Raw genomic sequence first — 16,839 nt, 5'->3', positions numbered from 1 at the left:
CCTAGTGCAATGGAGATGCAATAATGTTGCAAAAATATTCATATGAAGATTTTAGAGTGAGGGCTATAATCTTGGTGTGGTTGTGCAAATTCAACACAAATCTGCAAAGCTTTGGTGAAATCCTTTCAATGCTTGCAAATTCTCTCATAGCTATAGCAATTATTTGTCATTATTTGCAACTTACAATCATTATTTGACAAAAAATTGCAGAGGACTTTCAATATTTGCATTAAATTTGCTGATATTTGTCAAAATCAAATTGTTTTTAGCAAAAGGGATTGTAAATTTGTAGAGATTTGTCATCAATCTACAAACTTAAGTGTATTTCGTGACATTAATTATACTCTATAACAATAGTTTGATCTAATTTCGTATTCATTTCCATCGACCTGCAAGTATTTTGGTTTGATTTGCAAATCAACTCATTTTCCAGTTTTAAATCTACAATTAAATGTGCAGTGGGTATGAAATCTTCACACGATCTACAAATTTGGCATTGCTCTATTGTTATCTGCAAGCTCTTTGGGAGTATTGACGATCTTATCATCTACACTTTGTTGTGTATTTGTTGAATTGACATTTATTAACTCCATTTTGCTGTGGCGAGTCATATCCTCTTTGGCACACCATTTCCAGGGACAAAAATAGTGTGAAGATTGCTACACGATTTGGCATATCGACCTCTATTTGGCTTGATCTGCACTTTATTTCAGTCATATCAAAGGTCATTTGGCATGGAGGAAGCTTTGTTTTGGCGTTGACATTCTGGCATTTTGGTGCAAAATTTTGCAGAGGTGTTTGGAAACCTTTGGCGTGGCTATTCTCACACAAAAATGCAGGTCTCTAGATGTAGGTTGATTTGATTTATTTGTCGACTTATTCAAGCATTGATAGTTCCCTTTTTTGGCGTTGAAAGCAAATCTTAACCATTTTTTAATTACTTTGGCAATATTTGAAATTTACAATCAAGATTTGGTAAAAACTTACAGAAATTTGAGGTTTATTTGCACAGGTTTGTCATATCAATCTCCAATTTCTTTGGTTTGGCTTCTACATCTGCTTCCTTTTTTTGCGTTGAAGCTGGGAGATCAAATCTATCAGACTAAGGCATTTACTGTCGTAGATCTTCTTTGTGCATTTTTAGCATCAAATTTGTGAATCACCTTGAACTCGTAGTGACCTGTCAGAGGCGTTTTGGACCTTGGAGCAGAGGCAAAATTGTGGATTCAAATTCTCAAGTTGGCAAACTATTTTCTTGTTTGCTTATCGACCTACAAATTGAGTAGTTAGAGCCAGAGGCATCCATTTGAATGTGTGCCCTGCTTTACCTTTGGCACTGAAACTTAGCCTAAACTTTTGTGACTTTTGCTTCACTTTGGCCTAATCCAAATCTTTCCATCACTTCATATCTGGCATGGAAATCCAATGACATTCTGAACTCATATTTTAGCATTCTTCTGTGGAAATTTTATTTTATTTAGCACCACATTAATTTGAACTCACCATTTGGGTGGCCAGCTAAGCTCGATTTTGGTGGCCTTTGTGATCAGCTTTTTAGCATTAAAATAGAGGCAATTTTAATATTTGAGGCTGAGCTTTGTATTTTTGCTCATTGGCTATTGTCTTTTATTTGTGTGGTGGCACTTGGAATGACAGGAATTTGCATGTGATTCGTGGCATTGGTGTTTCATTTCAGTGTTTCGACCTGCATATTTAGAATTTGATGCCTTAGGCGGGAATTTATCTTTGATTTTGAAATTCAAAATTACATTTCACTTGGCTGGTCGCTCGGAGACGTATGGGTAGCGAAAAATCTTTGCTAGGATTTCAATTTTGCATTTGTGTTTTAGTTTATCAAAGTTTATCAAATTTGAATTTGGCTTGTCTTGGGAAAGCCTTCTATTCTGAAGCAATTTGAGCACATTCATTGTCAAAGTGTAAATTGTAAGTGTCAATAAGTTTTCTTTTTCTCTTTTCAAATTGTAAAAGCAAATAAACAGTCGTTATAAAGATTGTAATGTAAATTGTAGGCATATTGGCGAACAATTGTAATTGATATAATTTTGGCTTCGTACCTCAAAGTTGAGTGCCAATTTTTTTGTAGAAGTGTCTATTTTTTCATTCCCAATCCGATGGAGTCAATTTCACTCTATGTTTATAAAGTGTCATCAATCACTCCATTTGGACTTGTCTATGCATTACACTCATAAACTACCAATTTTAAGAGGGGTCTCTAATACTAAATCAAGGGGGGGTGTAATGTGTGTTGTGTCTTCTATGCTTCCACACTTCCAATTAAGATATTATGGGGATCATGCATTTAGTTACAAATTGAGGTAATTTTTTTACTTTTGAGGGGGTCCATCATGTCAAAACCGAAATTTCATCCTTTTGTTGGCATGCTTAATCCAAAGAACTATTGGTTTTGGAAACAAGAGATCTTGAATCATTTTCATGAGCATGCTCTACTAGCCTATCTCCTTGATCTTGTTCTTGAGCCTCGTGATGAATATCAAAAGAACAAGTGGTTTAACAAAAATGACAAAGTTTATGGACTCATAGGCATCACAGTTTACGAGGGATATATTCATCATATAGAGCACACAGAATGCCCTGTCACTGCTTGGTCCATCATCCAATAGTTGTTTGGAGATCGTGATGTTTTCTTCACTAAGGCACCTATTAACCCGACTTGTGTTGACACATCCTCAAACAATGATCAGCTGTCATATAGTGTTCCCTTCACACTTCATCTCCTCTAGTTGAGGATATTTCATCTCCTCTAGTTGAGGATATTGCATCTACTATTGCTAAGTTTCTGATTTTAGTGATCCATCTTCGACACCTTTCAATGGTTCGCTGTAACAAGATTTGCATTGTCTTCCTCATATAGCTCATTGGGACACATATGTACCAGAAACTGCATTCTTGTTTGTAGAGTCCCACTTTGCCGATTTGGAGGACATCGTTGATAACATTTACATGCTCTTTTATAATAACTCCTATGGAGTTGATTCATTTTCTTCTAATGTTATGGGCACATCTTCAAACCCTCTTTTTCTCTCTTTGCCTATATTTACTTCTATCATGGCAGTACCTAATTCTCATTGGTCCAACTATCATCATGCATCCATGGTAATTGTACTTGAATCTTCTATGGTACTCGATTCATCTTATCATCATTTGTCACACTTTAGTTTTGGACGGGTCATCTTTGTCTCTAGAGTATGATCTACATTGGTATTCATCAAATTCTGGATTTTCATCTTCATCATTGTGGCCCAGAACACTTGATTTGTTTGGGATACCTACCTTTTGGCATTAACATGGAGGCACTTGAACAAAGTTTAGATGCATCATACATCTTGAGTTTTCTTCTCTCATATTCCTTTCAGGCTTGGGAAGATAACTTGCATACTTTTGAGGTTCTTTTTCTTCCTAAGGAGAAGAATGTTGTTCGACAGGCATGGATCATCTTCGGCATTCAGTGTCGATCATCTACCATCACTAAAGGAGATTCTTCATTGAGAGGGGGCTACATGATATCTATCCTTCTCTCATGTGGAAATGATTTTTTTCTCACTTGGGGTTTTGTGCTTCTCATCTTATAGAGAGCACATATTTACCGTTGTTTAGGGGAGAGTTTTTTTTCCACGAGGTTATCTCCTCTTCTTTATGAGGTGCATTGTGTTGGCATATGCACACTCCAATGAGACATTGTAGGTGATTGAAGGTTTTGTCATTGATGGCAACCTTACAATCCTATGGCACCGACAAGGCATTACACTGGCATCAACGATCAGACTCTACACCGGCACTCAGGACACCGACACCGGCACAAAGAAAGGAAGTATACCGGCGTAGAGGCCGACAAGATTTTGTTATATTATATTTTGTTTATTATTGTAAAAACTTTGTAAGCCGACTTGGCATGTTGTAAAATGACTCTTATATATAAGAGAGATCATTGCAGACATTTTGTAAGTTAAGAAAGTGATGTAAGTGAAAGGGAAAAATATTAAGGCAGACCTATTATGCGAAATATAGGTTAAAGGGTTTATGTAAGAAGCAGAGCAGCAACCGGTACTGAATCGGGCATTATAGATGCTATTGTAAAGCAGTACAAGATATTGGATTTGTATAAATCCACATTGTAAGTCAGTGAGACTTCCCATTGAGCAATGAGCTCTAGGCAATTGGCCTTCCTGCATGTGCAAGCCCCTCTTGTAAGTAATATTCTCTTATTGGCCAGTAAGTGGATATTGTGGGTCACAAATCCCACCGAGGTTTTTCCCACACCAGGTTTCCTCGTTAAATCCTTGTGTCATGGTGTGCTTTTTATGTGGATGTTTTTAATTCTATTTATTGCATTATTTCTTGCATACCGGTACACTGTTATAATATGTTCTGCATGTTTTAAGATAAGAAATTCTACTCACCAGTTAGATACTGATTCACCCCCCCCCCCCTCCTCTCAGTATCTGTGGGAATCCTAACAGTTGGTATTAGAGCTTGGTCCTCTATTTTCAGAAGCCTAACAACTTGAAGAAGATCTTGACACCGGTAAAGATGGAAAATCTGATGAAGCAACTTGAAGGAGCTCTCTCAAACTATGATACAAAAAAATTGAAAAATATCAAACTAGAAGATGATCTAAAGGCAGCTCAGGATATCATTCAGGCACTTCAAGAGAATCTTACTGTTGCAAGAAATAAGAGAAGAGAACTTTGTGAAAAAATGCAAACTGAAAATGATGAAAAGGAATCACTTAATGATCTGATAAGCAAGCTGAAACTGGAGAACATGACAACAAAGAATGAGATGCAGGATATGACTATGAGATTTTGTAAAGAAATTGAGGATAGGAAGAAGTATTTGGTAGTGCAGAAACTATTGAAAGCCAAATACAATCTAAGAAAAGAGTGAAAAAGGTTGAAACTACAAACTCTACTGACATCTTGACAACCTTTGTCATTGATGCCAAAGGGGGAGTAGTGGGATGAGAAAATTCAACATCACAGGAATCATATGCTCAGGGGGAGCACACACATTTTTGGTAACATTTTTTGGACTTCACATTTTTGGATACACTTTTGAAATTTCTCATGAGTGTTGCCATCAATGCCAAAGGGGGAGATTGTTGGCATATGCACACTCCAATGAGACATTGTAGGTGATTGAAGGTTTTGTCATTGATGGCAACCTTACAATCCTATGGCACCGGCAAGGCATTACACCGGCATCAACGATCAGACTCTACACCGGCACTCAGGACACTGACACCGGCACAAAGAAAGGAAGTATATCGGCATAGAGGCCGACATGATTTTGTTATATTATATTTTGTTTATTATTGTAAAAACTTTGTAAGCCGACTTGGCATGTTGTAAAATGACTCTTATATATAAGAGAGATCATTGTAGATATTTTGTAAGTTAAGAAAGTGATGTAAGCGAAAGGGAAAAATATTAAGGCAGACCTATTATGCGAAATATAGGTTAAAGGGTTTATGTAAGAAGCAGAGCAGCAACCGGTACTAAATCGGGCATTATAGATGCTATTGTAAAGCAGTACAAGATATTGGATTTGTATAAATCCACATTGTAAGTCAGTGAGACTTCCCATTGAGCAGTGAGCTCTAGGAAATTGGCCTTCCTGCATGTGCAGGCCCCTCTTGTAAGTAATATTCTCTTATTGGCCAGTAAGTGGATATTGTGGGTCACAAATCCCACCGAGATTTTTCCCACACCAGGTTTCCTCGTTAAATCCTTGTGTCATGGTGTGCTTTTTATGTGGATGTTTTTAATTTTGTTTATTGCATTATTTCTTGCATACCGGTACATTGTTATAATATGTTCTGCATGTTTTAAGATAAGAAATTCTACTCACCGGTTAGATACTGATTCACACCCCCCCCCCTCAGTATCTGTGGGAATCCTAACACATTGTACTTGGATACCTTATTAAGCTTCAATGTTGAGACCCAATTTTTTCCTCACCTAAGATAGGCTTAAGGGGGGTATTAGTGTGTGTTAACCCTTCTTAGTTTACTTGGTAGGTAGGGTGGTCAGTAGGACATCTCACCTATATATGTACCTCTCTTCTACACACTCATCGTCCTCACTAATACATCAATCTTCTCTTTTGCTTTACATTTTATCTCTCATTTATTGTTTCCACTTGCTTAGTATTCTTGGCTAAATCTCACAAGCTTCACAATAGAAGGATGGAAATAATTATCAAGAGACTTGATTAACCCCCCATTAATGAAACTTTATCTTAGTCTATGATTACACAAAGGATATAATGAGATACCCTACTTTCTACTAGCCAAAAAAAGTAACCCCCTTCCTCCTTCACCCAAATATTACAATGTTGGCACTTTATAATCAATGAATTTACAATGGTTTCTAAGCCTACGATGGCTATAATTACAATTTTTTATACAAAAAAATGAAAAATCTGAAAAAATAACCTTGTATTTGTTGTTACTCTTCAATACCTTTCCAATGCCTTTTAATTTTTTTAAAATAGATTACAAGGGAGAAAGATATGGCTTGGTGAAGAGAAAAAGTGTACCTGCTTTAACCTACAATATTTGATAGAATAAGATCGAATTTTTTTACAAGATAGATGAAAATTTATCATTTCCATTTTTTCATCAAGTATTTGTTTGCAAAAATCTAACACCCGAGGAAAAAGTTATGCACTTTTGAAAAAAAGATGTTGTATGCGAGTAAAAAATAACTCACATTTGAATCTAACTTAATTTTTGCAAAATGTATTGAATTTATGAAAAATTAATAGATACCCTTATGGTTTTTTGACCCTCGAAATAAAATCTGGAAATTGTCTCTCTTGCCAATTATTGGAAGGTAGATTTTTGAAGCAAAAATGAAAATGGCTCTTGGTAAAATTTCAAGTTTTTTATTTTTTTTACTATATCCTCCAATTGTTAGTTTTGGTAAAATAAAAGTTAATAATGACTTTCTCATACCTTCTGGACACTTTAGAATTGCTGAAAATGCCTCCAATATTACCCAAATATTCTAATCACCTAGATCTTATAGGAACACATATATGCAAACTAGATTTAACAGATGCTTATTTTTCCTCTGAACTTTTTTTATTCCCTAGGTCCTACGAGAATGCAAGAGAAGAGCATATCCGGTGTTTGAGAAAAAAATATTATCCATCTATTAATCTCAAATGTCTCAAAAAAAGGAAAATACTATGAGTTATACTAGACAACACGACTTTGATACCAAGTTAGGTTCTACATGAAGTGAGAACCAAGCCAAAATCTTATGTTAGTTGTAGATCACATGAAACTCCACTCGATAGATGATCAAAGACTAAATAACAAAATGAAAGGAAATCTAAAATGAGAGAAAATTATAGTTTATACAAGAGAAATTTGAGAATACTCTTGTTACTTTTACCAAGCTATCACTTAATTTGTGAAGACCTAACTAGAGAGCGTTGTACATATAAAAAAATAAGGGCATATACATCTAAGAGGTGCATTAACTCCTACTTCCCAGAAAAGGTGGGAGGTTTTACCTACTTGTTAAATGTCAAAATATGTGGCATAACGTCCTTAGATAAATATAGAAAAGGAGTTATGAAAGGTGGCACATAAAGCCAAAAGAGGGTGAGAAACCCAACTGCCCCATAACCTACTTAGGTAAGGACAAAATAGTGGTTATGAGAGGTGGCACAACAAGCCAACAAAGGGTGTGTAACTCAACTACCCATGTGTGGGAGAGAGTAACACATGTAGTTGAAGTATTTTGCCATGTATCTACATATTAACCACTCCTAATAACTTAAGGAAGCTTAAATAATGTGTAGGAAAAAGAAATACCCCCTAGCATAGATAAAATTAAAAAAACCTACGCTTACATCATCAACCTTTTAAATAATTTTATTATTTATTCTTCCAATGTTATTTGTAATTTGCCCATAAGGGATGACACTAATTTACCAACAATGGTAAAAGAGCTCAAGCAAAGACGACGTTACTATCATTGTTTGGAATTTAGAAAAAGGACATAATACCTATGCAATCCCTTTGGAATATTCTATTTTGGGTTGTTGGGACACATTGAAGATGTTGTAAGAGCATATATGATAGTTATGATAAGTGTCGTGAGGTTCTATGACAACATCTATGGCATAATATAGCTATCTTTATCCCTAGGTGCTCATGCATGAGAGATGCCTTATGAAAGTTGTAAGAGCACATATAAGTAGCTATTTTGGGTTGCATGATATTGGTTTCTAGGTGGGGGTGTTGTGTTTTGCATATGATCTTCGAATTACATGAATGACTCATTGGTGTATATAACATGTGGCTTGGACATGATCTTCATCAAGTTTTTCTCAACCTTTTGAAGTGTAGGTTTCTAAGTGTTGCCAAATTCTACATAGGTTTCAAGAGAGTTGTATTGTTGCATAATCTCGTCAGATTAATAATATGCTTGCCTCTCTTTCTCTACTGGAGCTTTCTCCTTTAACGTTTCTATATGTAAATCCTATGTTGCGAGATGTTCTTGTGTTGTTGATTTATGATTCTTTATTGCTACTACCTTACGATGAAGTAATGTTCATTTTCATGATGTTTTATGTTCATCTAAGATAGGCTTATTAAGCATGTTAAAGTGGTGGTTTTTAGCATAACAAAGAAGATGTACATCTCCATTGTTTTCAGTATTAAGACAACTTAATTTTCAAATTTGCATACAATCGCGTATTTTCATTAGGTATAGTCTATGCCTTGAATCTCATCAATAATTTTTATTAAATTGGAGATGGGATAAATTCCCAACAATTTCCCAGCATTACAATATAACACGAAGCCTTGAATTTCTTAAGCATAACTAAGATGCTCATTTGGGGGGATTGATGAGTCCTAGAATTGTAGTCATTTCCTTCCTTTTAGCTTTACATTTCCCATGATATTCTTGATACTTTAAGACATTATCCAAACTTTCCTATGTATTTTACGTATCAAATCACTAAGGATGGTATACATTATATTGATAAATGAACATGTGATTCTACGAATGTTTATGAAATGTTATGGAGCTTTATGTTAATAATGATGATGATGTCGATGAGATGATTTTGAAGAAAACTAACTTGTAGCAAAGGACAATTGTCAACCCATAGTTGAAGGATGACCACCTATAGCGCGTTTAGACCTTCTACAACTGATGGAGGTAACAATCAAGAAATGTGGGAATAGTTTATTTGAATCTTTCCATGTTTGCTATTTGTTGTCATTAGGAATAAATACACTCATGGGAATAAGGAGAAAATATGGGAACGGTAGCCATGACTCATAAATTAATGTGCCCTAATTTATTTTCTATTATAACTTCTTTCTTAATGATGCAAAATTCTAAGAGAATTGTGACACTCACACCTCTACATAATTAGATTCCTATTGTTCTTTAGGGTATCCCTATGTTTTTGGAGGATTGACAATTTTTTACAAGTTGTTTAGACTCCATAAATAATCAAGCTCTTAGAATCCTATATGTGTTGGATATCATTAGAGTCAATAGTTAGTTACTAGATTTGGTTATCAAAACCTTTGTTGAAACAATTGTATGTTATCAATTTATGTACTCTTTTTGAATTACATTAAAGAATGGATTCAGTCAATGGAGCTTTGTATTGACATACAAATATAGATAAATTGGGATTGTAGCTACTTTAAAGCAAGGGCCACTTGAGGTAATTGCAAGACTCTTAGTAGCTTAGATTGTTGTTCACGGTATCTTAGATTGTTATAAATATTAGAATAGTTGTTGAAGTTATATTTCTTGATTCTAGACTAATGTGCTTGATTGTTATTGATAGTTGTATAAAATAAGTTGTTACAACATAGTTAAATTTAGTAGGAACAATTAATCGTAGCAACTATTGTATTAATGGGGTTGCTTCCAAAAAAATTACATTTTTAGTTAAGTTCATTGCTTGAGTTTGATTTCTTATATACAATCTATTGGACAACTTAAAGTCCTCAACTGCACATGTAGTGCCAACATCATCCAAGAAGATACACTTCCCTAGTTGATAATTATTTGTAACATGTCTAAATTAATAAATTTATTGACAAGGGGTCTATTGGTGCATTGATTTGAATGCATGCTTTCTCTATATTAACTTATTACACCTCGATGGAATTAGAAACTTAACAAAATGTCTCTATAGAAGCCTAACACAAATACATAGAGTCCTTAAAAGAGTGGCAAAATCCATAATTTTTTACAATAAATGGCCATGAAAGAAAATTCCCATTATGTGATGTATCTATCAACATAATATCTTTTTTACATTATCATATTTATAAAAATTGTTACATAATATAGCAACACAAAATCCAAATGCACCATCACAAGAGAAAAGGAAAGAGAGGTCAATAGAGAGGGAAGTAAACACACCAACCACCTCTTTCAAGAATTTGAGACCCCAAGACAATTCTTTTTCCTTTGAGTCTCCACATTGCAACCAAAAACATCCACCATATAAGGGGTTCATGGCCCCTTATGTGACCATTTTTACAACAATAAAAAAATTGCTCACTTTTGATCAAATAAGATATTATTGTTTTGTTTTTTAAGAACTCTCAACAACACATTAAGTTAAAAAGACCAAGTTGGCCAATTTAATTAAATCCCAATTAAAGCCTTGTGTGTTAAATCATCTTTAACTCATTATGGTGGCCCCTATTGTTGTCACCCTAGCATCCACATGTCATATCCTTATTAAGATTGTTTGATAGTGATCTAGAACTAATGTGGAGCAAGGCCAAAATGTTTCAAGTTTCATTAAATATGGTGAGTGCATTGGCAAATGGCTAAGCACTACATGTTGGGTCCTTATTGTTGTACATGTATTTAGTTCAACACAAGTTATAAAAGGAAGATCCATTCAAATTTGTGCTTATATGCTTTGTTGACACTGTTGGCAATTGACACTCAATTGGTTGGTTTCACTATGTTGTCATTGATGGCAACATGGCAAGCTATTTTGACTTCGTGTTTTGGTTCAGTTGTGTACCGACAGGCACTTCACAGACACTTCACCAACACCAGCACCGACACCGACAGGATGGAAAGAATTCTCAGGTTACCGACGATGTAGGCCGACATGGTTTAGGTATTGGAGGCCGACATTATTTGGATCCAACATCGGCAATTGTTTTTGATATTCATGTATTTATGTTATCTAGCCGACATGTATATTGATAATGTAATTATCTTTGTAAGCCGACATAAGGCATGATAAATTGTAAGGGGTATTTAAGTCAATAGGTTAGGTCATTTTGATATATATGATATGATATCATATGAATATGTACTTAGGAAGGAAACAATGAAGGAGATGTGAAATATATTAGAGAGATCATGTATGTGAGGATATTTATGTAAAGGGGTATTCCGGTAAAGGGTTTAGGGTTTTAGACCGGAACAGACAAAGCTTAATCGGAACTATATTCAGACATAGAAGATGCTATCTTAGTATTTCACTCATTTCTCTAGCTTGCACTCTAGATTTGTATGTAGTCAGTGAGGCTCCTTTTGTGATTGAGCAATGTGCTCTAGGTTGTAAGCCTTCCTACAAGTGCAGGCCCCCATATTTTGTAATATCTCTTCATATGGCCAGTGAATTGATATTGTGGGTCACAAATCCCACTGTGGTTTTTCATCTTTGAGGTTTTCCACGTATAATTTTGTGTGTTATGGTATTCATTTATGTGATTGGCTTATTGGTTGCTTTACTTCTTTCAATTCTATATGTACCGGTATACTGATTCGTGTATGCATGTTTTAATAAGGTTAAAATTGATCATTCTGATAGAACACTGATTCACCCCTCCCCCTCTCAGTGTTCTTCAATTCCAACAGACACGTGTCATACCCAATGAAATGGTAGAACAACTTAGCATATGTGTGTGAATACTCAATAAAAAGCTTGGGGCCATCCCTATGAGTCAAAATTTACTTTACAAGAGCCAATATAGTTGTTGACACTTCTCTCTATTCCAAAGAATTTGTGAAAGAAATTAGTTGGGTTAGAACTTCAATTCAAAATAGAACTAATTAGATTGATCTCTGAGCATTTGATGATGTATACGCAAATTAATATTAAATATTATTGATTTTCCAACTAAATTTTTTATGTATGCTACAACCAAAATCTAATAAATTTTGGATTATTTTTTATGTATAGATTTGCCTCTGTTTTGGAGAATTTATGCATAAATTTAGTTGTGTCAAAACAAAAACCCAAAATAGAACTTTTGTCATTGATCTATGATCACCCAACAATGTATATGTAAATCTATTTAAAGTTATAAAATTGCAAAGTTGATTAATCATTATAATATAGCATTTGATTTTTTTGTCACCCACAAATTAAGATTTTCAAAATTTACCGATAAGCCAAATAATTAATTTTATAGTTTGAATATTTATATAATTTCCCTGTAAAATTATTCTATTTGTTTGAATACAAGTTTAACTGGGCAATGTTTTTTTTAATGCAAGTATAATTTGCCAACAACATATTTCATTCATTTCTATAGAAGTATAATTCACCAATGTTTTCTACAAATTTCTGATGACTTAAAAAAATATAAAGAAAACTATTTTTTTTTCTAAAAAAGGAAATATTTACCAATAAAATTAATATTTTTCCTGAAATAATGAAAGATATTCTGAGTGGTTCACATTAAATTCACATTAACCCTTTTCTTGTGTTTGTCTCTAAAGTTCATTTCCTACCTACTGTTTGTTGTGTCGTCCATGGAGAGAACTTGGAAGGTTCTTTTGCCAATAAATCCTGGGGAGTGTTTAGACTCGTCGACCTATGACATAGAGAAATTGGGTTGAATTTTCATGTTAATTGGAGATCATGCTAAGGTGGTCATCTGTATTATGCTTGAGAAAAATTCAAATGTTCTATTCACATAAATTGCCTTTTGTTTTCTTTCCAATTGCATGGACATTTTTTAAGATGTGGGTATGGTGTTGAAGATTGCAAATGCATATATTTAGCCTTACATTTTTTTTTCAATAGGTCCTAATCGAATAAATCATCTCCTTCCCCATTTTGGGTGGGACTACTCCGATTGGGGATTTTATGGATCTTCAATATTTAGGATGGAATTTCGCTTGTGCTGAGCTTTTATCTGCAGTGAGACCGAGCCTGACTTGCAATGATTTCAAATAAGGAATGATGATTGTCGATAGAATTTGGTTTGAGCTTAGTGAGCAAGTTTTAAATGGGGCATTTGATAGATTCATTGGGATACTTTTACTCTTAATTCATATCCCCGATAGTGCCTATCTCAATCTCCTCACCAACTGATGTGCCAAGTTTGAGTGGATATGTAGGTAATCCATCTCCTTTTGGCTCACTTGTGACTTGACTAGGTGTTGCATCTTCTTGTAGATGGGATGTTTGGATTCTTTTTATATATCTTGGGTGGTATACTATTTTTATTTTGTGGTCTCCCCTAGTTCTATCGAGTATAAATTTTTGGGGGTGTACCTTTTGTTGGGATAATTGTTTGGTTCTCTACTCTCATCTTTGTTCTTTGAAGGAGAGAATTTTTGTCTCCTTTTATATATATTTATTAATTTTCTAGGATTTTATATCTTTATTTTAGAGGGAATTTTTTTGCAATTAAGGTTCAAGGGTCCAAAATGGACTGTCTAACCTTGCAGCCAAACATTCACAAAAAGAATACATTGAATTGAATGTAGAAAGAAACAAAATCTCTTATTGATTAAAATATAATGTCTACATGCCTACAAGCCTTTACATGCTCCTTGCATTGGCCCATTGGCCCCACATCCAATCTCAAAGGTTGTTGTGGGTTTATTACAAAGATAATAGCAAACAAAAGTCTCCTAGATCAACTTTTTCCTATATTTTACACCATAAATACCCCTAGCTACTACTTGATGCTCTCCTATGCCTCATGATGTGTTTAAATATTGATCCCATCACTAGAAGTGATCTGTGTTGGCCTCCTAAGTTCTGAAGTTGGTGTAATGTGTGTATAAGTTCCAATTGCTTAGGAGGGATCTAAATGTTGGTGCATAGAGGTGCAAATATATTTGGATGTCACTCAACCCCATATGAAATGCTCCATTAGCTCTATAAGGTTTAGATTTTTTTTGCAAACTTCTGAAATTAGGTCCAATCTGAGTGTTTTCAGGAGCCCTTGCGTTAGTTTCATAAATTTATCCATAGCTATTAGTAGCCTGAATGAAAATTTGGAGCTATTAACTATCTTCTATAAAATCCCTTCCCATATTTTAATGAAAATACCATATTTATAATATAAACAACAAATTTAACCTAGCTATATTCAAACAATAATAACTAATTATTCTCAAATAGCATGGATCAATTAACTAGTCAATGCATGTACTTGGACAAAATGAATCAAACTCAACAATAACCATTGTTGATTATGATATGATCTCTATGAGAAAATGACTATTATGATAATCATTACAACAACAATAACAACACTTGTAAATTTGAAGCAAATGATGTACTCACAAAAAGATTAAATTGTTGTGCATACTTGAAGCTCCAATGCACTCCCTGAGTGAGAATGCCCTTAAGAAATAAAAGGTTTTCATCCTTTAATTCTAGTAATCAATGGGTTTTTGTCCATTGATCACAATAAATTTATTATGGATTTCCATCCATAGAAGATCATTTGAACATAAATGTCCCAAAAGATACGATCGCATAATACATATGTCTACAATTTAAATATTTTCTTAGTTTTATATGATACCCTCAAAAGAACAATCTAGTCAGTCTAGACCCAAAATATTGCTAAGGCCCAAATCTGAATTATACATGATATGTTACATGTTAGTCTTATAGGCCTTAGAAACTTATTTTTTAGTGGTTTAGATTCCTAATTCCTTTCGACTTGACATGGGTTAGGCTATAGCTCTAGCTCCTCATCATCATTATGCTATTGAATTAGTTATATCTTTTTGCTCCATAATGCATTGAGCTATAGACATGAACCTAAATCTTTATAGTTTTATAGCATGCATTAGGAAATAATATTGAACATCAACCTCTAGTAGTGATTTGGCATGTGTCAACAAGTAACCCCAATCCATGACCTTTGATAGCTCCTAGACATGGTTTAACCTAGGCGTGAAGTTTTTTGTCTAGTCTTTGAAAGTTTGGGGTGGAAAGGGTTTGATCGCTAGCTAATCAAATTCTCCTCCTCATTGGTCTTTGACCCAAGAATTATCCTTTTAAGTTTCAATGTATATTGTTTGGGATATTTTTTTGTACAAATGCGGAGAGATGGTGTTTAGAACGGAAGTCAAAAAGTGAAAATAAAAAGGTGAAATACATTCTCTTTCAGAAATACTTTCAAAATATAAAATCAAATTTAGGTGAAGTTGTAAAAAGTCACTTTTTCATATTTTAGAGTGAGGAATGATAGAGGAGCTATCGTAGGAAGAGAATAGGTGGCCTATGGAACCATCTAAATGACAACTTCAAGAGGATATTTTATGGAAACAAAAATACCTAATCAAATATCTTCAAGAGAGGAAAAAAATACTTATTTTCTTCATAACTCTATGAAGGAATGCAAAAGGAGTAATATTATAGTTTCTTTTATTTTCACTCAAAGATATCAATTAAATTATTTTCAAGTTATTTTTGCGAAATTTATTTGGCAATTGTATCCTTTTTTTGAGCAATAGCTTTAGGCTCCAAAAGAGGAGAGAATTATACTTCATTACATTCCTTCTCTAGCATTTAAAGATATGAACAAATCTCTCTTCAGACCCATTTACATCGAGAATCTGAAGGAAATGGTGCTTTAGATGAACAAGGGTAAGCTTCCTAGACCTAATGGGTCTCTTATTATTTATTTCTTTGGAATTTTGGGAAATTTTAAAAATTGATTTGTTTAACATATTTAGAGAAATGAACATAAAATAAATAGATGCTCAAAGCCATTAAATATGTTTTTCCTTATCTCATCACCAAGATAGAAAAAAGAAAACTCATTAGATATTTCATCTTATTGCCCTATGTAATTTGAGTTACAAGATAATCACCAAGCTTATTCAAGGACACATCAAAATGTATATGGTTCCTCTAATATCTCCCAAGCAAGGGTGATTTGTGAAAGGGGAAAAAAACCTTAGATGATATAGTTGTGGAAACTACAAGATATCCACTTTAAGTCTAAATCCAAAAAAAAATAATGTTCATTGAAGTTGATATGTCCAAACTCCATGAGTCATATGGACATTCCTTTGACACATCTTATTGGTCTTTGGATTTTTCTCTTGGTAAGTTGATTGGGTTACGAGGTGTGGAGTCAATTTCTTTTTTAATTAATGGCAATCCTTCACATTCTTTTCAACATAAAGGACTTAGACATAAGGATCCTCTATCTCCTTTCTTGTTTATTTTATTAGTTGAAGATCTAGGTAGATTATTGGAGCAACATAAAGAAAGTGATCTTATTTAGGGGTGTCCTTGGACTTAGAATATGAAGTTTCAAACCCAACTTTAGTTTGTGGATAAAACAAGTTTGATAGGTCTATTTAAATTGACGAGTCTTCCAAAAAAGATTTAGTTATATACTTATCTACATTTAGCTAGCAAACCAATGAAGATAAATCTAGTATTTTTCTCATCAATACACTTGATCCTATTTAACACATATTGTTAATATTCTTCACTTTCAAATTTGTCAGCTTCTTATGGATTACTTGGGAATCTCTCTATCTTTAATAATTCTCAATGTGTTTC

Source organism: Cryptomeria japonica, chromosome 3, assembly GCF_030272615.1.
Source record: "Cryptomeria japonica chromosome 3, Sugi_1.0, whole genome shotgun sequence".
NCBI lineage: Eukaryota > Viridiplantae > Streptophyta > Pinopsida > Cupressales > Cupressaceae > Cryptomeria > Cryptomeria japonica.
This window is presented reverse-complemented; position numbering follows the sequence as displayed.